This window comes from Stegostoma tigrinum, chromosome 30 (genome assembly GCF_030684315.1).
Source record: "Stegostoma tigrinum isolate sSteTig4 chromosome 30, sSteTig4.hap1, whole genome shotgun sequence".
NCBI lineage: Eukaryota > Metazoa > Chordata > Chondrichthyes > Orectolobiformes > Stegostomatidae > Stegostoma > Stegostoma tigrinum.
Window position 1 is genome coordinate 7,944,871 of NC_081383.1, and position 23,002 is coordinate 7,967,872.

Here is a 23,002-nt window from a genome sequence, read left to right on the forward strand (position 1 = left end):
TACTCAAATGAACCTCATCTATTTCTACTAGAAAAGTTGTGCTTTAATTCTGTTGTTAATTCATTTGGGTCTTGGTTTACAAATTCCCCAATGCTTTTTTTTTTAAATTTTTGCTTTTTATACATTTTGTTATCACCTTTGCTCCCAGTATCTCTGCCATGTTAGAAAAAAGCTTGGCCTTTCCCAGATGCTGTGTAGACACGTGCCAGCAGGGGGCACCAAATAGCAATCGGGCACAGTACTTGGGCTCATACTGTGCCTGATATAACTAACTGCAGAGGCCAAGGATTAGAACTTGGGACCTCTTGACTGACACTGGCAATGCCTTTTATCATTCTTATCCTTCATATCTCTGATGACTGTCTGGGAGATCTGCACTCTGTCCTGATATGACATGTTCAAGTTTTATCACATGGTTTGGGTGGAGTTTGCACATTCTCCCTGAGTCTGAGAGAGTTTCCTCCGGGTGTTCCAGTCTCCTCCCACAGTCCAAAGATGTGCAGGCTAGGTGGATTAAACATTGCATGGTGGGATTACAGGAAAAGGGGTTGGGTCTGGTTGGGATGCTTTTCAAAGGGTCAGTACAGTCTTGATGAACTGAATGGCCTCTGTCTGCACTATAGCAAAAAGCTTTGTTTACGAGCAGTGCAAAGGATGTACAGATTAAAAAAAACTTAGAGGCATGCAGGTTACATTGCACAGGGCGTGCGCTAGGCGAGATTGACGTTAGCAAGACCAGCATTATTTGAGGCTAGAGGTTCCATTCATCACTCCGATAACGGCCGGGAAGAAGCTGTTCCTGAACCTGCCCGGGCATGTGTTCAGACTTCTGTACCTTCTGCCTGACAGAAGAGGTTGTAGGAGGTGTAATGTGTCTTTGATGATGTTGGCAGCCTTTCTGCGGCAGTGAGCCATGTAAATGGAGTTGGATGGAAGGTTGGCTTCCGTGATGGTCTGGGGTGTGCACACCACCTTCTGTAGTTTCTCACAGTCCTGGGCAGAGCTGTTACCATACCAGGCGATTATGCACCCAGACAGGATGTGGGGCATCTGTAGAAGGTGGTGACCGTCTTCATGGATGTGCCAAATTTCCTGAGCCACCTGAGGAAGAAGAGGCATTGTTGTGCCCTCTTGACCATCACATCCATGTGGAAAGTCCAGGACAGGTCGTCGGTTGTCATCAGTCCTAGGAACTTGATGTTCTTCACCCTCTCAACCTCAGTTCCCTTGATGTAGATGGGGGCATGTTCTCCTCCTTTCTTTCTGAAGTCAATGATCAATTTAGTTTTGCTGATGTTGAGAGACAGATTATTTTCATTGCACCAGGTCACCAAATCCTCTAACTCCCTCCTGTAGTTTGACTCATTGTTGTTAGATATCCGACCCACTTCAGAGGTGTCATCAGCAAACTTGCAGATGGCTTCATTCAGAAGTTGGCAACACATTTGTGGGCGTACAGTAGGAGACTGAGGACACATCCCTGGGGTCTCCAGTGTTGAGTGTTGTTGTGGAGGAGATGCAGTTACCTATCCTCACTGATTGTGGCCTGTGGGTTAGAAAGCTGAGGGTCCAGTTGCAGAGGGCGGAGCTGAGACCAAGTCATGCAGTTTTGAGATCAGTCAGGAGACGATAATGGTGTTGAAGGTGGAGTTGTAGGCAACAAACTGGAGTAGACTACTGATAATAGCTGAAATTTTCACTGCTTGGGCCCTGAGCTGTGCCATTCCCTTCCTAAACCCTCCAGCTTACTTGCTAACTAAAACTACCTTTTGTTGCCTGTCCTAAAGTTTCTCTAGTAGGCTCAGGGTCATCTTATAATGGGAAAGCCACTATAGTCCCAAAAGGTTGGGTAGGGAGAGTGCAAGGGCAAGAGCGAGGACTGGTGCAAGTTCACAACAAGGCTAAGGCTTCACGATGATCTCAGCCAGTGCGGGAGTTGAATCCATGTGGTCAATGTCAATCTGCAGTGCAAACTAGCTGCCCCACTCAATGCTTCCATTACTTTTTATATTGGATAGCACTCCAGAGAGCAGCCTTATAAGTGTTGAAGGTGCTGAATCCAAACTCCCATATCTCTGTAAACTGTTTGAAAACCAAGACATTTTTCTCTTGTGAAATCTCAGACGCCTCTCCGAGAGCAGGGTAAATGCAGGAGTACAGAGAGTCTATTTCCAGGATGGTCCTGGAGAGGGTGGAACCTGAGAGCTGCACACACGATGTCACTAAAGTGCTGGGGGATTTATTTTGTCCCACCCTGACAAACTCTCCCTATCCTCATGACACAGTTACCTGTTCCACCAGCTGACAGTCCAAAAATGTGGCAGAATCTGAAATCTGGCACGGTCTGGGTTCTGATGGCGCCAATTTGACTTCGGACCCAAGCTTTTTAAACGTATGAAACTCAAGTCAGGCAGCATCTGCTGAGAAAAAAAACAGAGATGATGTAGAAATTATGCTTTCCTCTCTCCACTGATGCTTTCAGATCTGTTGAAAGTTTCCAGAATTTTCTTTTCACGTTTTTCAGCATCTGCAATAATTGCTTTTGTACAGATATTTTCAAAATCGACCTGTTCAGAAATGTTGTGATAGATTGTTGGAACAGCTAAGACCTGATCCCAGGATTTTTGGGCTTGGGGTGCAGAGGAGGTTCTCTAGGTTGAACCGGAATTGAGAAATGTTGCTCTATGAGGAGAGACTGAGTAGATTGATAATATATTCATTAGAATTTAGAAGAATTATGGAGGAATCTTATAAAAACATATAAAATTTTAAAGGGAACACATGAGTTAGAAGCAGGGAGGTTGTTTCCACTAGCAGGTGAAACTAGGGCAAGGGGGCATAGCCTCAAACTAAAGGGGGAGCAGATTTAGGACTGAGCTGAGGAGGAACTTCTTCACCCAAAGGGTTGTGAATCTGTGGAATTCCCTGCCCAGTGAGGCAGTTGAGGCTACTTCATTGAATGTTTTAAAGGCAAAGAGAGATAGATGTTTGAATATTAAAGGAATTAAAGGTTATGGTCAGCAAGTGGGTAAGTGGAGCTGATCCACGAAAAGATCAGCAATGATCTTATTGAAAGGTGGAGCAGGCTCAATGGGCCAGATGGCCTACTGCTGCTCCTATTTCTCATGTTCTTATGTTTTCTTTACCTGGCTAAGCTCATCTAGAGAATCCCATGCATAAAGATTATATGCATCCATAGAGAATATTTGCAGGAATTGCACAAGTAAGTTTTGAGATGAGTTGGTACTCCACACATTTTCCAGTATTACTTTGCTACCATTTCCCTTCAGTTGTGACAACTGTCACACAGCACATTTTGGTCAGGCTTTCCCTCTATGTTTCTACAGCATTATGTGTGCTCCCCTCTGTGCAGTCAGAAAATCCTATGCATGAGACTTGAGCACATAACGTAGGTTGATGGCCATTGTATACAGCAGTTGATCTGGAAATGATTAACCAAGATACAAATGTAGCTCTGGCCACCAGGTTATTAGTGACAGCCTCTCACAGGAGCTAGTTAATGTGCTAGTCTTACTTCAACAGCTAACAACCATGTAACTTAAGTATTTCCTAAGAGATACCAGGCTAACCTATGTCTTGTATCAGTCCTTAAATGGTGAACTCTATTAAAGGCAAAGTACAATATAACAATGCACCAACTGCAGACATCTCTTACAACAATGTTCTGTTGAAATGCTGTACTGAGGGAGTGTTGCAGCCATCAGGTGAGATGCTAAACCAAGGCCCTGTCTGTTGTCCTTAAGTAGGTGTTGAAGAATCCAAAGCAGTTATAAATTTTCTCCAGTGTCCTTTTGTTACCTTAATTTTTTGATGGGGGGTGGGCTTCATTAGCAAGACCAGTATCTGTTGCTCTTCCCTTGAGCTGAGTGCCATATCAGAGGGAAATTAAGCGTCGACCACATTGGTGTGCGATTGGAGTCACATGTAGGTCACACCAGTAAGGATAGCAGATTTTTGTCCTCAAACAAAGGATACTAGTGAACCAGATGGTTCTACAATGGTCGGTAAAATGTGGAGGTGGAGGTGCACAGCAGGTCAGGCGTAAGAGGAGCAGCAACGTCAACGTTTTGAGTCAGGACCCTTGGTCAGAATTCTACAATGGTGGTGTCACTGCTATACTAATGCAGAAGACCAGGCTAATACATTGGGGTATGGGTTCAAATCGCAAAATGGGAGCTGATGGAATTTAAATTCAATTAATAAAATTAGGAATTGAAAGTCAGTCTTGGTAATGCTGATCATGAAACTATCATTTGTTGTAAAAACCTATTTGAGTTTTAGAGAAGGAAAGTTATTAGCTAGACAGAGCCAGAATGATATGGGACTCTGGATCTATAATTGTGTTGTTGACTCTTACTGTGCTCAAAAACAGCCAGCAAGCCATTGCATTTCATAGGACCTAGGGGCTGAAGTTGATCATTTAACCCATTGTCTGAGAGCAACTGGGGTTAGGGATTAAATATCAATTTAGCCAACGACCCCCGCATCTGTAAAAGGGTAGAATTTTTTACACCAGTTTCATAGTAGTAGCTACAGGTCTTCATTTCCCAATTTATCAACTGTATTTATATTCCACATGGCGGTATTTGAAGTCAGAGCTTTAGTCCCAGCTGCTGGATTATCAATCCAATTACATGAAGACTATGCTCCATCTCCTCTTGTCAATACATATTTTTCAATCAATGCCACTGAAAACGTATGAGATGAGCACTGTCACTTTTCTCTGGCAGCAGATTGCTGTGAATAATTTGGCTGTTGCACATCCTAAACTCTAAACATCTCCCTTTCAAAATGTATCTCATTTGGGATATCCCGAAAGGAGCTATAGAAATGCAAGTCTCTCTTATTTTCAAACACATGCAAGAGATATATCAGGACAGAACTCAAACTGCTCTGCTCCATTGTTCTGTCCTCAAATTCTACACACAGATGGCGACACAAATGAGAGCAACCTATGGTCAGAACAAACTGCTCTTGCACATCTAAAAGGTGCGTCAGCCCTCGCATTTTCATATTCCTCCTCAATTGCAGCTCCCAGGGAGTCAGGTCTTCCCTTTATTTGCTCTTCTGCAAACATGGGCAACGTTTCTCTCAGTGGATGCCAAGTTAAAAACTTTGCTACGAGTGTGAAGAGACCTTCTTGTGCCAACATTTTTTTTTGCACCAAACCACCCCACCCCCAGCAGGTGAAACTGTACACATTGTTGTTCTTCTAGTCAGTTCGTCCAAACTTGGATTTCCACTGCCTTTTACAACTTCAGGACACTCTAAAGTGCCAATTCAGCCAATGAAGCACACTCGAAGTGCAGTCACTCTTATAACCTCCCAACTCTACTTTTACAGCACTTTCCAAATCTGGGGCCACCACAAATTAGAAGGACAAGGCCAGCAGACAGCTGGGAACATTACTATGTTCCTATCCAAAGCACGCACATGCATGGCACATCTAATCACAGTTCCTTCATTGCTGCTGGATCTAAATCCTGGAATTCCCTTCCGAAATAGGCATATCTCCACCACACAGGCAGCATTGATTCAAGAAAATAGCTCATTACCACCAACTAGGGCAATTAGGGATGTTGAATAAAAAAAATGTAAGAATTGGAGTTGCCAACTTAAGCCCAACAAAACTCCCACTAACCAGGCAATCTCAAAAGAAGATAATAAAATGTGAGACTGGATGAACACAGCAGGCCCAGCAGCATCTCAGGAGCACAAAAGCTGACGTTTTGGGCCTAGACCCTTCATCAGAGAGGGGGATGGGGAGAGGGAACTGGAATAAATAAGGAGAGAGGGGGAGGCGGACTGAAGATGGAGAGAAAAGAAGATAGGTGGAGAGGAGAGTATAGGTGGGGAGGTAGGGAGGGGATAGGTCAGTCCAGGGAAGACGGACAGGTCAAGGAGGTGGGATGAGGTTAGTAGGTAGGAGATGGAGGTGCGGTTTGGGGTGGGAGGAAGGGATGGGTGAGAGGAAGAACCGGTTAGGGAGGCAGAGACAGGTTGGACTGGTTTTGGGATGCAGTGGGTGGAGGGGAAGAGCTGGGCTGGTTGTGTGGTGCAGTGGGGGGGAGGGGACGAACTGGGCTGGTTTTGGGATGCGGTGGGGGAAGGGGAGATTTTGAAGCTGGTGAAGTCCACGTTGATACCATTGGGCTGCAGGGTTCCCAGGCGGAATATGAGTTGCTGTTCCTGCAACCTTCGGGTGGCATCACTGTGGCACTGCAGGAGACCCATGATGGATATGTCATCTAAAGAATGGGAGGGGGAGTGGAAATGGTTTGCGACTGGGAGGCGCAGTTGTTTATTGCGAACCGAGCAGAGGAGTTCTGCAAGGCGGTCCCCAAGCCTCCGCTTGGTTTCCACAATGTAGAGGTAGCCACACTGGGTACAATGGATGCAGTATACCACATTGGCAGATGTGCAGGTGAACCTCTGCTTAATAATGGAAAGTCATCTTGGGGCCTGGGATAGGGGCGAGGGAGGAGGTGTGGGGGCAAGTGTAGCATTTCCTGCGGTTGCAGGGGAAGGTGCTGGGTATGGTGGGGTTGGAGGGCAGTGTGGAGCGAACAAGGGATTCACGGAGAGAGTGGTCTCTCCGGAAAGCAGACAAGGGTGGGGATGGAAAAATGTGGACTTCACCAGCTTCAAAATCTCCCCTTCCCCCACCGCATCCCAAAACCAGCCCAGTTCGTCCCCTTCCCCCACTGCACCACACAACCAGCCCAGCTCTTCCCCTCCACCCACTGCATCCCAAAACCAGTCCAACCTGTCTCTGCCTCCTTAACCTGTTCTTCCTCTCACCCATCCCTTCCTCCCACCCCCACCTACTAACCTCATCCCACCTCCTTGACCTGTCTGTCTTCCCTGGACTGACCTATCCCCTCCCTACCTCCCCACCTATACTCTCTCCTCTCCACCTATCTTCTTTTCACCCCATCTTCGGTCCACCTCCCCCTCTCTCCCTATTTATTCCAGAACCCTCACCCCATCCCCGTCTCTGATGAAGGGTCTAGGCCCGGAACATCAGCTTTTGTGCTCCTGAGATGCTGCTGGGCCTGCGGTGTTCATCCAGCTTCACATTTTATTATCTTGGAATTCTCCAGCACCTGCAGTTCCCATCATTTTGCCACTTGTTAAATAAGTTTTAGTTTTGCTTACTCATAAATCCTGGTGAGTTTCTACTGTCTTAGATCGCAGTTAACCAGGCAAATTAATTATCTTGGTGACTCAGTTGGTCAGTTGCTGCCATGTATTTGTAGTGGCTCGTAGAACAGTGGGATGTCTTGTTCCTGTCCTGTGGTTCCTCTGTTCAAGAAGGGGAGTAGAGACAACCCTGGTAATTATAGACCAGTGAGCCTTACCTCAGTTGTTGGTAAAGTGTTGGAAAAGGTTGTAAGGGATAGGATTTATAATCATCTAGAAAAGAATAAATTGATTAGGGATAGTCAGCGCGGTTTTGTGAAGGGAAGGTCGTGCCTCACAAACCTTATTGAGTTCTTTGAGAAGGTGACCAAACAGGTAGATGAGAGTAAACCGTTTGATGTGGTGTATATGGATTTCAGCAAGGCGTTCAATAAGGTTCCCCACAGAAGGCTGTTATACAAAATGCGGAGGAATGGGATTTTGGGAGATATAGCAGTTTGGATCGGCAATAGGCTTGCTGAAAGAAGACAGAAGGTGGTGGTTGATGGGAAATGTTCATCCTGGAGACCAGTTACTAGTGGTGTACTGCAAGGGTTGGTCTTGGGTCCACTGCTGGACAAGGGCGTAGAAGGATGGGTTAGTAACTTTGCAGATGACAGTAAGGTCGGTGGAGTTGTGTGTATTGAAGAAGGATGTTGCAGGTTGCAGAGAGACCTAGATAAGCTTCAGAGCTGGGCTGAGAGGTAGCAAATGGAGTTTAATGCAGACAAGTGTGAGGTGATGCACTTTGGTAGGAGTAACCGGAAAGGCAAAGTACTGGGCTAATGGTAAGATTCTTGGTAGTGTAGATGAGCAGAGAGATCTGTGTCCATGTACACAGATCCTTGAAAGTTGCCACCCAGGTTGACAGGGCTGTTAAGAAGGCATAGTGTTTCAGCTTTTATTAATAGAGGGATCGAGTTCCGGAACCATGAGGTCGTGCTGCAGCTGTACAAAACTCTGGTGCGGCCGCACTTGGAGTATTGCGTACAGTTCTGGTCACCACATTATAAGAAGGATGTGGAAGCTTTGGAAAGGGTGCAGAGGAGATTTACTAGGATGTTGCCTGGTATGGAGGGAAGGTCTTACGAGGAAAGGCTGAGGGACTTGAGGCTGTTTTCGTTAGAGAGAAGGTTGAGAGGTGACTTAATTGAGACACATAAAATAATCAGAGGGTTAGACAGGGTGGATAGGGAGAGCCTTTTTCCTAGGATGGTGACGGCGAGCACGAGGGGGCATAGCTTTAAATTGAGGGGTGAAAGATATAGGACAGATGTCAGAGGTAGTGTCTTTACTCAGCGAGTAGTAAGGGAATGGAATGCTTTGCCTGCAACGGTGGTAGATTCGCCAACTTTAGGTACACTTAAGTTGTCATTCGATAAGCACATGGACGTACATGGAATAGTGTAGGTTAGTTGGGCTTGATCAGTATGACAGGTCGGCACAACATCGAGGGCCGAAGGGCCTGTACTGTGCTGTAATGTTCTATGTCTATGTCTATGTCATTATCACTGATACAATCTCAAAAGAAGCCCTTGTTGTCAGAGTCATCCTCCCATCCAATTCTCACTGACAGGGTCACATCAATTTCAAACCTTGAAATGGGATCGTAGTGGGGAAAAAAGTTTGGGAATTACTGAATTAGTCATTTTAAAACTACGTGGTATACATGGGACATGGTTTCACTTTAGTTCATTGTCAATTTTGTCTAGGTAACACTTCAAACAAGTGTCTTTTGACTTTTCTGCAATCCCATTATACTAGAGGATGGTTCCACGTTTATTGACGTTTATATCATTCCTCCCAGCATAGTATATACACACACTGACTAATAATAAGCATCCTGTGAATGACTGGAAGTAGGATGTGTGTGTGGGTGTGTGTTTTTAAATTCTTTTCAGAGATGTGGGTGTTGCTGGCTAGTCCAGCATATATTGCCCATCCCTAGTTGCCCAGATAGCAGGAGTCAACCACATTGCTGCGAGTCTGAATTTACATGTAAACCAAATGTGGTAAAGATGACAGATTTCCATCCCTAAAGGGCATTAGTGAGTCAATGACAAAAATGTCCAGTAATAATTGAATCTCCGAAGGGGTGGCAAGATGTCATCTTCTAATCTGTACAGCACTGGAGTTACCTTCAATGTTGAAATAAATTTTGACTGAATCACTGTGCCAATGCCAACCATCTAGTTTGTTAAATTTATAGTGTGTACTATATTGTTGATTTCTTCTCATTGTTGCTCGGCAACCAAGGATTAGTGGCTCAAGTTGATATATTTGTCCATTGCACGCTTTGTGGAGAAAATAAAAGAGCAGGACTAACAGTGCTTGGGCTGTACTGTGTGCCCGTTAGTTGATATGTAATTTGCTAAATATATTGCAAGAAATAGTTTGAATTCCTGCACCATGAGACTTGCACTGATAAAATCTTGCTATCATTTGGGCTATGCAAAGACCAGGGAGTGAACTCTCCCCAATGTCCAGGCCAATATTTATAATTTAAATCAACATAACTTGGAAAAACACAAACAGTGATTAACTGATGTAGGAGCAAATTACTTCAGATGCTGGAATCTGAACTGAAAATAACAATGCTGGAGATTAAGTGGATCAGACAGCATCCATGGAGAGGAGTAAACTAATGTTTTGAGTCTAGATGATTCTTCATCAGAGCTTAAGTGTGGAGGGGACAACATTTAGGCTATGGGGGGTGATGGGTTGGGTGAGGGTGGTGGTAGTGGGTGTTAGGTGCTGGTGGAGGAAAAGATGTTTATAGTTCAGATTAAGCGATGGGAATATGACAATGGCAGAACAATGGTGCATCTCCTGCCAGACTTGAAAGGACAGGCACTGACCTGAAGAAGGGTATTACCTGAAACATCGACTGCCCCTTTCCTCCAGATGCCGACTGGCTTGCTGTGTTCTTCCAGCCTCCTGTCTGTCTACCTTGAAAGGACAGGCACTGGGGTGGTGGTGGTGGGTGGGGGGGGGGGGGGGGGGGGGGGGTGGTGGAGGAGATAGGATATGATAACAAGCTTAAAGGAAAGGTTCACAATTTGAAAGTGTTTAATTCCTTTCAGTCCAGAAATCTGTAAAGTGCCTAGTCTGAAGATGAGATGTTGTTCCTCCAGTTTGTGCTGTGATTGGCTCAAACACTGCAGCATACTGTGGACAGACATGTAAGCACACAAGTAGGGTCTGGAGTCACATGTAGGCCAGACCAGGTAAGGATTGCAGTTTCCTTCCGTGAAGGGAAATACAGAACCAGATGGGTTCTTCCTGATGATCGACAATCGTTACATGGATATCATGAGTCTCTCAGTTCCAGATTTTTATTGAATTTGAATCCACCATCTACCATGATGGGTTTTGAACCTGTGCTCCCAGAACATGTGCTGATTCTCTGGACTAACAGTCCAGAAATAACATCACTAGGCCATCACCTCCTCAGCGATTTACAGGGATGTTGGTGAGAATGGCATGCTGAGCTCTGGGGAATAACAGGATGAGCTGGGTGTGTTTTCTTTGGAACAAGGGATGCTGAGGGGAAAGCTAATTTAATCTAGGTTTAGGGTGGCACGGTGGCTCAGTAGTCAGCACTGCAGCCTCACAGCGCCAGGGACCCGGGTTCAATTCCAACCTCAGGTAACTGTGTGGAGTTTGCACATTCTCCCCATGTCTGCGTGGGTTTCCTCCGGGCGCTCCGGTTTCCTCCCACAGTCCAAGGATGTGCAGACTAGGTGGATTGGCCATGCTAAATTGCCCATAGTGTTCATGGGTGTGTGGGTTATAGGGGGATGGGTCTGGGTGGGATGCTCCAAGGGGAGGTGTGGACTTGTTGGGCCGAAGGGCCTGTTTCCACACAGTAGGGAATCTAATCTAATTACTAAATTTACACCGACAGAGATCTAGGTGGAGGGGATTAGAAAACTTTATTCCCCTTGGTTAAGACTTAAAGCAACAGCTATGAGATTGAGGAGAATTGTTTTATCCCCCACCCAGACAGTGCTGAGAATACAGAACTCAGTGCCTGAGTTGGTTGGTTGAGGCCAGCCTCGGAAATCCTCAATATTTAATGTAATGCACAACCTACAAGGCTACAGACCAAAATCTGGAAAGTGAGAGGAGGCTAAACGGATACTTTCCAGCTGGGGAGACAAGCTGCACCTAAAGGTTTCCTTGAGTTCTATAAATTTCCACAATTTTATAATTTGTATGATACTTTGACAGAATATTGAGAATAAAATTTCATGAGCCTCTCCATCCAGATCTCTCTCATTTTGTCTCTATTTTGATAGAATATTGGTATCTATGCAGGCTCTCTTTAAGGCATCAAGACATTCCTGGCGTTTTGCCTCTCGCCTGTCCTTGTCTCAGTTTGTACTTAATAAAACACAGACAACTGCTCACATTCACAGTGTAGAGCTCGCCATTGATCCATACTCCCATCCTGAGGCAGCATCTTCAGGGCTGGTCAGGAGATTGGGCACATGGACTGTTTGTAGAAGTCAAATGAAAAACCTGTATCATTAGAAACAAGGAGAAAAATTGAAGGGAGGTTGATCGACACATTTGTCTCCAAAACAGCACTCGGTCTGAGAGCCATGCATTTGAGCATCGATTTGTTATAAGTTTCTTCAATAAATACTGGGCAAGCTGCCACATCTGTTGAACTCCTGAATTCTCTGTGATTCATCGCACCATTCCCTAGGCTGTCATTAAGAATACAAATATAGAATCCCTACGGTGTGGAAGCAGGTCTTTCAGCCCAGTGAGTCCACACCGATGAACCAGAGAGCATCCCACCCAGTCCCCACCTTATCCCTGTAACCCTGCATTTCCCATGGCTAATCCACCCAGCCTACACATCCCTGGACACTATGGGCTATTTGGTATGGCCAATCCATCTTAGCTACATGTCACTGGAGACTCTGGGAGGAAAGCCATACAGACATGGGGAGAATGTGCAAACTCTACACAGACTGTTGCCGAAGAGTAGAATCGAACCCGGCTCCCTGGTGTTGTGAAGCAGCCATACTAACCAGAGACACCAGATAGGAGGAATGACCAGGTAAACCAAATGTATCTGTTAGATTATGCCAAGTTTGCATCTCAAACTGTTGGAGAAATAGCTTCTCTCAGAACAACCAAGGCTTGCAGAGTTCAGGCAAGAAACAGTTAGAGATCTGCTTGCATCCAGAACCAGAGATCATAGTCCATGGATACAGATTGTATAGGACTAAGATGAGGAGAAAGTTCTTCTTCGCCCAGACACAGCAATGAGCTTGTGAAATTCCCTGCCACAGAAAGCAGTTGAGATCACAGCATTTGGAGATAGCAAGAACCGCAGATGCTGGAGTCAGAGTTGATACAGGGGTAGATGCGTCTAGGCCCGAAACATCGACTCTCCTACTCCTCTGATGCCCTGCTGTGTTTCTCCAGCTCCACACTGTAATCGAGGTCAAAGCACTGAATGCTTTTAAGAGGTAGTTAGATACAGTTCTTTGGGCTAAAGGATCAAAAGGGTATGGAGAGAAAGTGGGAACAAGACAGGGAGGTAGATGATCGGCCATGATCATATTGATTGGTGCAGTGGGCTAGAAGGGCCAAATAGCCTACTCCTGCTCCTATTTTCACTGCTTCTATGATATAGGAAATGGCAGCAAGTATGGGAAGCAACGAGTCACAAATTTAACACAAGGAATGTGAGAGTATGAGCAGAATGATCAGAAAAAGGAGTAGAACTAGCCATTGCACCAATAGAATAGAAAAAATAAGTGAGGTAGATAAAAATGTTAGGTGGCAGATGTGAACGAAAGATAGTTCAATTAGCAGGTGAGAGATTTCCATAGGTACAGGGGCCCTTCAACCCTGGTGGGAAATTGGTTTCTAATCTTTCTTTAAAAACTCATTCTTAAGGAGCAGGCATCACTGGTAAGAGATAATGGGAACTGCAGATGCTGGAGAATCTGAGAATAACAAAGTGTGGAGCTGGATGAACATAGCAGGCCAAGGAGCATCATAGGAGCACAAAAGCTGATGTTTCAGGCCTAGACCCTTCACCAGAAAAGGGGGATGGGGTGAGGGTTCTGGAATAAATAGGGAGAGAGGGGGAGGCAGACTGAAGATGGAGAGAAAAGAAGATTGGTGGAGAGGAGAGTAAAGGTGGGGAGGTAGGGAGGGGATAGGTCAGTCCAGGGAGAATGGACAGGTCAAAGGGGCAGGATGAGATTAGTAGGTAGGAAATGGGGGTGCGGCTTGAGGTGGGAGGAGGGGATAGGTGAGAGGAAGAACAGGTTAGGGAGGCGGGGACGAGCTGGGCTGGTTTTGGGATGCAGTGGGGGGAGGGGAGCTTTTGAAGCTTGTGAAATTCACATTGATACCACGGGGCTGCAGGGTTCCCAAGCGGAATATGAGTTGCTGTTCTTGCAACCTTCAGGTGGCATCATTATGGCACTGCAGGAGGCCCAGGATGGACATGTCGTCTAAGGAATGGGAGGGGGACATTTATTCCTGATTAACTGTGTTTAATTCAGGAAATTGAGAATTAAATGCTTGGTGCAGAAGAAATCAGTTGGCAGGTTGCCTTACCTCAATGATTTGACTGAGCAAATTGGGTCTCAAATGATAGCCTGACAATTTAATGTTGCAATTTTTCAATGCACAATCACCGAGAGAATCACAGGTTTAGAAAGCACTTGGCATATTGTTGCAATTCTGCTTGGGTAGTAATATAATGGCAATTGGTTAATCAGTTACTGTTTTGCCACTAGATTCTCCCTCATTTAAAAGCAGTTGAAAAATGATCAATTTCAACTCAACGTTAATCAAATAAGATGTTCAATCAAGGTACCATCTGCCTTTTCATGTGGGCGTAAAAAACCCCAAAGCACAAGCCAAGGACAAGCAGGAAAATTCCCCCTGGAGTCCTGGCTAACAATTACATTTAACTTCAATCACAAAACAAGCAGATTACCATTTTGCTGTGTGAGAGAGTTTTCCTACATTACAACAGCAGCAAAACTTCAAGTGGGTGTAAAGTATTTCAAAATGGTCAGAGTTGTGATAGGCACCATATAAAAAATAAAACCTTCTTACTGTCATAGTAAGCTTTTTGTATGGACATTTGTAAGTTAAAACTACATAAAGAGGGACTGCGAATCCTCAAACAAACGGACTCTGCCAACACTACAAATGTTGATATTAATGGTGGTGCAGTTACAGAAAGAAGAGAGGGAGAAGAGAAAACATTTAGAGTGCCCAATTCAATTAACGAGATATCAGTCTGAGCATTTGGTCAATATGCTGAGCTACAGACTCATTTTTTTTAATGTGCTCCACTCTATGGAGAGAGATCTATCTTTGAGAACATGATGGAGACATACTGACTGATAGGAAACAAAACCAGACTGCACTTAAGTCTACTTCCTTGCTGATAATGTAACAAACAGATTTAGTTAATGACAGTTATAATGGAGTCCAGATTACAATTAATAGGTTTTAAGCAAATAATTTTTTTTGCATAACAGGTTTTATGTTCCCCTCAATTGTACTCCTTCCCCACACTTTATCTTATAATTACATGCTTTTAAAAAAGTAGCCTATTTGGAAATGTTATGACACAGCTCTGAGCTAGGTGTGACTCACCTTTGGTCGAGCCCAAACCTGTTGTAATTGAGCAATCTAAATACTTATTCTAACACAGCAGGACTCCAGATAATTATCGAGACCTGAAACCATAAAATCATAGCCTCAGAGATAGGAGGAACTGCAGATGCTGGAGAATCTGCAATAACACGGTGTGAAACTGGATAAACACGGCAGGCCAAGCAGCAGAGGAGCAGGAAAGCTGATGAAGAAGGGTCCTGACCCGAAATGTCAAGCTTTCCTCTTCTCTGATGCTGCATGGCCTGCTATGTTCATCCAGCTTCACACCATGTTATCGCAGATTCTCCAGCATCTGCGGTTCCTACTATCTCTGACCATAGCCTCTGTTGGTTTTTCTCTTCCCATTTCCACTCAGCTGATTTCATCAGAACGGGAGTACACCATTCAGCCCCACCAGCAGGAGGTATCTACAGCCTAATGGTATTATCACAGGATTATTAATCCAGAGACTCTGGTAATGTTCTGGGGCTCTCGGTTTGAATCTTTCCATGGCACGTGGAGGAATTTGAATCTAACAGAGTCATAGACTTGTACAGCATAGGGATACAGGCCCTTCAATCCAACTTGTCCATGCTGACCAGAGATACTGAATTAAATTTGCTCCATTTGCCAGCATTTGGCCCATATCCCTCTTAAACCCTTTTTATTCATATACCCATCCAAATGCTGTTTAAATATTGTGATTATCTTAGCCTCTACCACTAGGCTGCTTAGTCCATGCATGCACCACCTTCTGTGTGAAAAAGTACCCCCTTAGAACCCTTTTAAAGCTTGCCCACCCCTTAAACCTCTGATCTCTAGTTCTGGACACGCCCGGAAAAGACCTCAACTATTTACCCTATCCATGCCCCTCATGGTTTCATAAACCTCTATAAAGGTCAGTCAGCTTCCGATGCTCCAGGGAAAATAGCCTCAGCCTATTCAGCCTCTCCCTAAAGCTGAAACCTTTTATCCCTAGCAACATCCTTGTAAATCTTTTCTGCCCCCTTTCATGTTTAACAACATCTTTCCTGTAGCAAGGGGACCAGAATTGAAGGCAGCATTCCAAAAGTCTGGAATTAAGAGTGTAATGATAATAAGAAAACCATTGTGAATTACTGGGGTAAAAACATTCATTAATGTGCTCTCATTAAGGAAATTTTTTATTCTTAACCAGTCTGACCTACATGTGACTCCAGACCCACAGTGATGTGCCTGGCTTGTAACTAACCTCTGGAATGCCCAAGCATTCATGTGTGTCAAGAACTACTAATGGCAGCAATAAATTCTGGCCTGGCCAGAAATGCCCATGCCCCATGAGTGTACTTTTAAAAAAAAAGACCCATCTCCATGTTCAAGTAATGCATTGCTCATCTGTGCCTTTATCCATCTAGCTGGGCCAAAATCCTGGAATTCTGTTTCTACACACCAACGACTGAATTAGTTCAAGAAGCTGGCTCACCATCACCTTCAAATGAAAATAAAAAGAAGGTTGGTCCAGCCAGCAATGCCCACCCACCCATGAAAAAAATAAAAACAAAACTTGCTTTGGTTCCTTAATCTATCAATCTCAGTTTTGAAATTTTCAATTGACACTCAGTCTCAACAGCTTTCTGAAGGTGCATGTTCCAGTTTCTGCAACTTTGTGTATGAAAAAACGTTACCTGACATCACCTAGCTCTGAATTTAATGATGCTAGTTATAAATTTAATTTCATGTTCTGGTCCGCCTACGTCAGCAAACCACTGTCTCTGCATTTACCTCATCAACTTCTTCAGTAAAAACATTAAAAATAGAAGCAAGAGTAGGCCATTTGGCCCTTTGAGTCTGTTCTGTCATTCAATATGGTCAGGCTGATCATCCAGCTCAATACACCGTTCCTGCTTTCTCCCCATATAATCATTTGATACCTTTAGCCCTTGGAATTGTATCTAATTCCTTCTTGAAAATGTGCAATGTTTTAGTCTCAACTGCCTTCTGTAGCAGAGAATGCTACAGGTTCAGCACTCTCTGGATGAAAAATTTTTCCCCTTCTCAGTCCTAAATGGACTGTCCAGTATGCTTAGACTGTGAGCCCTGGTTCTGGACTCCATTTCAAACACTCAAAATCTTCTATACTCAAAAGGAATATAAGCCTGGTGACATGCATTTGGGCCTTATCAAGTGGATATTCAGTGGAAGTTTCAGATAAAGGACTATTTGCACACTGGGTTAAAATTGGACAAGAGCCTAAGACCCTACTAGTACAGGGGGCAACTTGGTATCTGATCCTGATTTTAGCAAGATGACTAGAAAAGGAGCAAGGGAAATGCAAGGATGGTTTTATTGAGTCTTCCAAGACTTGGAAACCATTCTTGGATCATTCGGGTTTCTCTGTTCCACACACACTGACCAAGACTCTTAGGAGATGACGTATGGCTCCACAGTCTCAAGTATAATCCTGTAAATGCTTCCTCAGCTCTTTAATATCATTAAAGCCTTCTGCCCATTGTGAAGCCACATTAATCTGTCGACATCAAGTTATTAAATCACAGGACAGCTCTCCTCCAGTTCACAGTACGTGTACCTCAGCCATACAGATCAGGAAGTTCTTGGGTCGAGTCACTGGCTCGCGCAGAGTGAGCTCATCCAAGTTAACCCCAGCATAGCTGGGGCTGAACAAGGAGAAGATCAGCAGCATTTGCCAACATTATTCAACATCACTCTTGAAACAGGTTTGTGAAGTCGGGCAAGGACAGAATTGGGATTGATATTTTGCCTTCTTCAAACTAGTTGCCCCACCAGCACTGACAGTCTGAATTCAGGCATGGAAGACAGGCATTAATGTGAAACAGCCAGGGAGTCATAAACCTTCAGGCACTGATGACAGGGTGCAGGTTAGGGAGAAATAAAAGTCAGCAGGTAGAGAGAAAAACAAATAACACAGTTGCCTAAAACTTGGATGTCAATATTTGTCATCCGGCTGCTAAATGGTGAGAAGCCATGTTTCCAACAGAGCCAACAGGCTGCTCACCATATTGGAACAGCCTAGAGAAATGCTTGTGCATTGACAGCATTTTTACATGCTTAAACAAAAGCCTCATCATTCAGGCAATAGGCTCACTCCCTATATAAATCACCCAGTTGCCCAAGTATAAGTACCCCAAATTTCTAAGCCAATACATCTTTTTTGCAATGACACACATACCTGGAATGTTCTGGGATATGTATTTTCACCAATTATCTGCTGATATAGAATTTGAGGAACAAAGAAACTTAGAGGAGGGGCTGAGGTGAGAATAGAAAAGACATCTTATTCAATTTTCCTACTTTAAAATCAAGATGTGTTTGCACAATGTTGTGAGAATATTGCCAGTGGCCAACAGGAATCTAGAATCAGCAAGACCAATAAATGTGACTAATTCACAGAAAAATATACCACAATTCTGCTCCAGAGTTCAAATATTGGGGATTAGAGAGTGGAATCTTGGGGCGCTCAGAACTTGTGAAATACAGAACAAGTCACTCTGGGTGTTTGTTTGACTCTTATTCCCTTGTGGCAAACTTAAATATAGCAAAGCACACAGGATGGAGTTGTCCATCTGTCCAGACATTCAGAAAGTGATGTAATGTAGAGCAAAAATAATTGTTTATGGGGATGAGCTGGCATATTGCCCAGGATTTGTACCGGTTAGTAAATAACAGGTAGCAAAATTCCTTTCTGCTACATTATGCATACATGAGGTGAGGTGGGAACATGGTATCTGAAACACTAACAGAGCTGAGTGACATGTCCCTAATCCATATCTTCATATGGGAGGAGTCACACAGGACTACTGCAATGCCTGTGGCACAGCTGTCAATCCGGCAATAGAAAATGGGGTTTTGTAAATGGTTCTCTCCTCGGACTCCATCCCCTTTTGTTGAAACCTGCCATTACCTTCTTCCCTTCAAAAATAAATCCTTTGTCCTTGCAAAACGCTTTGCATGCCTGACCTTCTCTTCTCCAAAGCTCATGTATGTGATAAAATCTCCCAAATCAATTCTCATTTTTTTGGTCTGGAACTCCACCTTTGTAAATCCTCCAGTCAGGACCCTGTCTCTGCCACAGCAATAAAATACCTCTGAATTTGACAGCAACAAAAGATAAACTATTTCTGCTTGTTCTCTGCAGCCTGGCTTGAGCCTTTGACACAATAGATGGCCCCCCTTTTCCTCTTCATGGCTGTCCATGGTCATTTCATTTAGTAGGACTGCTGTTTGCTGGTTCCGCTTCCTGCTCCTCACCATGATCCCTAATGTCAGTCCTTCCTATTTCCCTTCAATAGTATGACTGAAAACAATTCATTTTTGTATTTTATCTGATGGAATCCAACTCCACCTCAGCACCACCACAGTATCTTATCTTCATGGATAGAGGACATTCAGCGTAGTCCTTGTGACCTTTCTGGAGAGGAATCTAATCAGTGTCAGGCCCTCCCATTACCCCATTGTGGGGATATCCATAGCTGGAGCTCTTGTGGTACAACGGTAAATGCCTCAACTTCTGGGCCTGGATACAAATCACACCCGCTCCAGATTCATTGCTTTGGCTTCCATCGTCCTTGTGAGCGACGAGTATCTACTTCAATACCATGAGCACCTATTTCCAAATCCAAAAACATCGCAATCTGCCACCATTGCTGCTCAAACCCTCATCTGTACCTTTGTTACCACTAGATTTGCCTATTCCGAGGTGCCCCTGGCTACTCTCACATTCTACCCTCTGCCATTTTGAAGTTATCCAAAAAAATACCTCTGCTATGTTTGTCCTAACTCACACTGAGTTTCACTCATCCATTATACCTCTGCCCACTGACCTACCCTCGCTCCTGGTTAAGATAGACAATACCTCATTTTGTTAATAAGAGATAGAATTTTAAAAACTGATCCATAGCCTTGAAGCTCCCCACCTTTGTCATTTCATCCAGCCACAAAACTTCTGGTTATGTCTGCACTCACCTAATTCTGGCTCCTGAGCATCCCAAAATTTTAATTAGGTTCTCATTGGTTTCCCCACAGTTTTCTAACTTTCTCCTTCCTTCAAGGTACTCCTATGGAGTTTAAGATTAGATTAGATTCCCTACAGTGTGGAAACAGGCCCTTCGGCCCAACAAGTCCACACTGCCCCTTGAAGCCTCCCACCCAGACCCATCCCCCTGTAACCCACACAGCCCTGAATACTACAGGCAATTTAGCATGGCCGATCCACCTAGCCTGCACATCTTTGGACTGTGGGAGGAAACCGGAGCACCCGGAGACGGGGAGAATGTGCAAACACAGGGAGAATGTGCAAATTCCACACAGTCGCCCGAGGCTGGAATTGAATCCGGGTCTCTGGTGCTGTGAGGCTGCAGTGCTAACCACTGGGCCACCGTGCCGCCCTAATTTAGATAAATGCAAGGTGTTGCATTTTGGTAAGGTAAACCAGGGCAGGACTTACAGTTAGTGGTAGGGCCCTGGGGAGTGTTGGTGAACAGAGGGACCAAGGGTGCAGGTACATGGCCCTTCGAAAGTTTTGTCACAGGTAGACAGGGTGAAGGCAGCGTTTAGCATGCTTGCCTTCAGTGGTCAGAGTAGTAAGTATAGGATATGGGATGTCATTTGCGGCTGTACAAGACATTGATGAGGCTACTTTTAGAAATACTACATACAATTCTGGTCGCCCTGCCATATGGAGGATGCTGTTAAACTAAAAAGAGTGCTTAAAAAATTTACAAGGACATTGCCAGGACCAGAGGGTTTGAGTTATAAGGAGAGGCTGGGGCTTTTTCCCCTGCAGCATCAAAGGCCGAGGGGTGACCTTATAGAGGTTTACAAAATCACGAGGGGCAAAGATAAGATGAATAGCCAAGGTCTTTTTCCCCAGGGTGGAGGAGTCCAAAACTAGACGGTATAGGTTTAAGGTGAGGGGGAAAGATTTAAAAGCGACCTGAGGGGCAACTTTATAATGCAGAGGGGTGGTGCACATATGCAATGAGCTGCCACAGAAAGTAATAGGGGCAGTTACAATTACAACATGTAAAAGGCATTTGGACAGGTAATGCATACGAAAGGTTTAGAGGGATATGGGCCAAATGCTGGCAAATGGGAGTAGATCAGTTTGGGTCATTTGGTTAGGGTGGATGAGTTGGACCAAAGGGTTTGTTTACATGCTGTATGACTCTTAAAGTTTAGGTTTTGGTCGTCATCCCGTCACTTATGTGGTGGCATCAAATTTAATTCAATGACACTCTATGCCTTCCAACCTTATTACATTGACCCTCATATTCCCCATTTCTAGCAAATGTCTGTATGTGTGTGCATGCACGTACATATGCACAGAAGGGCTGTGGCAGAAAATTCTTGGGACTTTCCATGGGAAAGGTGGGGGCAGGGGGAAGAGAACAAGTGACAAAATGAGAGAGACACACACATAGTGGATGGCTTTCCCCATAGTCGAGAATTCAACCAAGAAAACAGAAGACGAGACAGTACCATCAGGTAGATAGTTTTCATTCCTGCATGCAGAGCTGGGGTACTGGTGCTTCTTCAATAACTACTTAGATCCCTAAATAAAACCAGCTTGGATTGCTTTCTCCAATGAAAAAAAGTCCTAACCAGTACAAAAAGTAAACCGATCACATGATAAGTTCAACAGAAGACCGCTCTTTGGGCAATTTGATTTCATTAACTAACAAATGTTCAGGCCCAAAGGCATTTCGTTGAACTCCATAAAATGATCCTGGTGTAAAACAGAGCTTTTTGCACAGAGTTACATTTCATGACTTGCAGTCTTTCAACAGGTTAGCTGCAACACAAAGACTCCAAACAAATTCCGTGGCCAACAAGGCTCATCTCAGATTTCAAATCCGTCGGGGGCCTCGCTTCTCCGTATCTCTGTAGCCACCTACAAATCGCTGGTATCCAGGCACATCTCCAAGTTCTGGCCTCTTAAATATCCCACTCTTTGCAAAGTAGGCCTTTCAACAAACAGCCTTACTTTCTGCCCTACGCAGTATCTTACGGTAGTGGAGGTGGATTAAGATCCTTAATTTCCAATTAAGTGGGCACTTATGGGCTTCAATAGGACTCAAGATGGGTGGCCAAGTTAGCACTCCACCCACAACCACCCAAAATGTCCACGTTTTGGTAAACAGGTACAGTTAACTGATGGATAGAAAAGTGGTGGAATGGGCACTGTCAAGGGGCAGTAAAATGCAGCCCCTTATTACTTAGTTGTGGCAAAGAATGTCGAGGTGGCAGAATGTCCGCCCATTAGAGCCGTTGCTGGAGTAAAAATTGGCAGTCAAATTTGCTAATGAAACCAAGATAGGTAGGAAAATAACCTGTCAAAAAGGGTAAAGAGTCTACAAAGGAGATAGGTTAAATGAGTGGGCTAAATATTTGGAAAAATGTGACCTTATCCAATTTGGCAGGAAGAACTGAAAAGCTATTAGGTTGACAGAAATTGAAAAAAAGCTCAAGAACACAGAAGGATCTGTGTTTCCCTGTATGTGATTCTCAAAAGGTTACAGTGTAGTTACAGCAAGTCAAGTATTGTCATTCATTGCAAGGGGAATTGAACATAACAGTAGCAGAGTCTTACTGGTGAGACGCACCGAGAGTATTGTGCATACAGCTCTAATCTCCTTACTTGAAAAACAAAACAAAAACTTGTTGTTACAAGCAATTCGGACAATTTTCAGTTGACTCATTCCTGGGATGAAGGGGTTAATTTAAAACGAAAGGTTGAACAAGTTGGGCCTGTATCACTGGAATTTAGAAAAATGAAAGACGATCTTACTGAAACATTAAAAAAATAGAGAGAGTTGACAGGACCGATACTCCTCCTGTGAATGAGGCTAGAAATAGGGGATACAATCTGAACATACAAAGGGGTCTTTGGGGATGAGGAGGGTTGTCAGTCTGCGTTTATTTACCTCAAAACACTGGAGGCAGCACCACCGCATTTTTTTCAAGGCTGAGTTAGATTTTTCATAGACTAAAAGGAGTCAAGGTTAAATGTGGGGCCGACAAGAATGAAGAGTTGAGCTTGCTAACAAATCAGCCATGACCTTGTTGAATGGTGGAACAGGTTCAAAGGCTGTGTGGCCTACTCCTACCCTGAAACACTCTGTTGCTATGATTA

At 44.3% G+C, this 23,002-nt stretch overlaps 1 long non-coding RNA gene across 2 annotated transcripts in view; it reads right to left on the reverse strand.

Annotated features, from left to right (window-relative positions):
- The window catches only part of LOC132206072 (uncharacterized), a 34,662-nt gene that overhangs the window by 1,948 nt on the left and 9,712 nt on the right, over positions 1 to 23,002 (reverse strand). For both annotated transcript variants that reach the window (XR_009442801.1, XR_009442800.1), the window contains exons 2-4: positions 11,617 to 11,727; positions 10,079 to 10,168; positions 2,290 to 2,417 (exon numbers count right to left, since the gene is read on the reverse strand). This is a non-coding gene — a long non-coding RNA (uncharacterized LOC132206072). The remainder of the gene's footprint in view (positions 1 to 2,289; positions 2,418 to 10,078; positions 10,169 to 11,616; positions 11,728 to 23,002) is intronic.